This window comes from Crocodylus porosus, unplaced genomic scaffold (assembly GCF_001723895.1).
Source record: "Crocodylus porosus isolate Cpor-Errol unplaced genomic scaffold, CroPor_comp1, whole genome shotgun sequence".
NCBI lineage: Eukaryota > Metazoa > Chordata > Crocodylia > Crocodylidae > Crocodylus > Crocodylus porosus.
The window spans coordinates 64,067,109-64,069,102 of NW_017728909.1; positions in this window are offsets into that span (position 1 = coordinate 64,067,109).

Genomic DNA, 1,994 nt, shown 5'->3' on the forward strand with positions numbered 1-1,994 from the left:
AGAATAGATCTGAGTCAGCACTTAAATCAGCAGATGAGATCAAGCTAGGTGAGGTAGCAAACATCTTGGGCAGGATTAAGAGTCAAAACAGTCTTGATCAATTGGAAATGATCTGAAAAAAATGCTGAAATTCAATAAGGTGTTTCAGCTAAATATTCCACTTAGAATGGAAAAATACAACATACAAAATATTCCACTTAGGATGGAACAATTGAATGCACATATACAAACTGAGGAACGACTGGCTAGGCTGCAGTACCTCAGAAAAGAACGTGGAGCATGGTGGGCTATGAGCAAAATATGAGTCAACAGGGTGATATCAGTGTAAATATAAATAATAGCATACTGGGCTGTATGAACAGAAGTGTTGTTAGTAAATCATGGGAAAAGATTCTTCCACTCTCTTCAACACTAATGAGGCCTCATCTGGAGTACTAAGTCTAGTTTGTGGTATCCCATTTTTAGCAAAATCTGGACAAACTGGAAAGAATCCAGAGAAGAACAACAAAATAATTGAAGGCCTAAAAATAAGACTTATGTGGAAAGGCTGGAAGAACTGGGAGTATTTAAGGTTGAAGAAGAGAAGGCTATGGGAAGATTTGATAACAATCCTCAAATATAAAGAGAAAACAGGACAGCAAGTCATGGTCTTAAATTATAGCACATGGGGATTGAGACTGGGTGTCAGGAAGAGCTTTCTAATTATGAGGGTGGTTAAGTGTTGGAACAAATTACTTAGAGTGTGAAATCACTGTTATTGAAGTTTTTAAGTGTAGATTAAACAAATGTTGTCTGGGGTCATTTACAAAGGGATGAGCACTAACACAAGGATGATCATTAGATAATTTCCTGGGGTCCATTCCAGGCCTATTTTTCTGATTCTGTGATTCAAGTGATTCTATGAATGCCATTGTGGATTCAGTAATCCATCCCAAGTGTCTAGGTTCTACACCTAAAAACTATCCTGTACCCACTAGAATCTGGTGGAAAAATTCCTGTATCAGGACAGTAAAGAAATTTCCAAACTTGAGGGTTGTTTCTGTTCGTATACAGATGGCACTCCATGTACCTGAACATGAAATCTATCTGAAGATAACTTGGCTTTCCACAGCTACAGAGTAAAGGAAATGTGACTTTGGTCATTTGTCTCTTACCTGTGCTGCTAGTGTTAGTTTTACTCACCTGGCCATCTGTAGTTTGAATAAAAATAATGCCTAAGCAGTGGAGTGCTATTGTTGTGATGCTGTATATTCAAGCTGTTGCTTACAACTTATTAGAAAACCTTATCACTCTAAGAAATAATTAACACTGCCTGTGATAAAAGTTAAAATGACACTCATCCTTGTAAATACCTTTATCAAGCTATAAACCGAGAAGTATCATTAGTACCTTGAGGCATAAGCACCAACTTTTATTTTTGCCAGGGAGGGACTAGGATGATGGACATATGGCAAGTTTTATGCATTTCAAGTGACAGCCCTTTTCTGGGGGGTGGGGAGGTTCAGGCAGGGCCCTTGGGCCTCCATGTACTCAGTACCCGTGCCTTGAGGATGAGTAATTTTGTTTTACAAGGCTGCCCTACAAAGATAGCATTCAAGCCACTTTGCACATTTATATGTTGAGCCGGCCGTCATTTTAAGCTGATTGAGATCGGGAAGCAATTTTGAAGTTCAGAGGAGGTCTTGATGCATAAGGCCTTGATAGGGGCCTTATATAGCTATATCATACCCCAGCTCTGAGATGAGGGCGGTGCCAGCTCCTACTGTGTTGCTTATGGTGACTGAGGGAGGATTTAATAGCAGCCTTCAACTATATGAAGGGGGGTTTGAAAGAGAACAGAGCTAGAGTGTTCTCAGTGGTGGCAGATGACAGAACAAGGAGCAATCGTCTTGGGATGCAGCAAGGGAAGTTGAGTTTAGATATTAGAAAGAATTTTCTCACTAGGAGGGTAGTAAAACACTGAAACAGGTTACCCAGAGAGGTGGTGGAAGCTC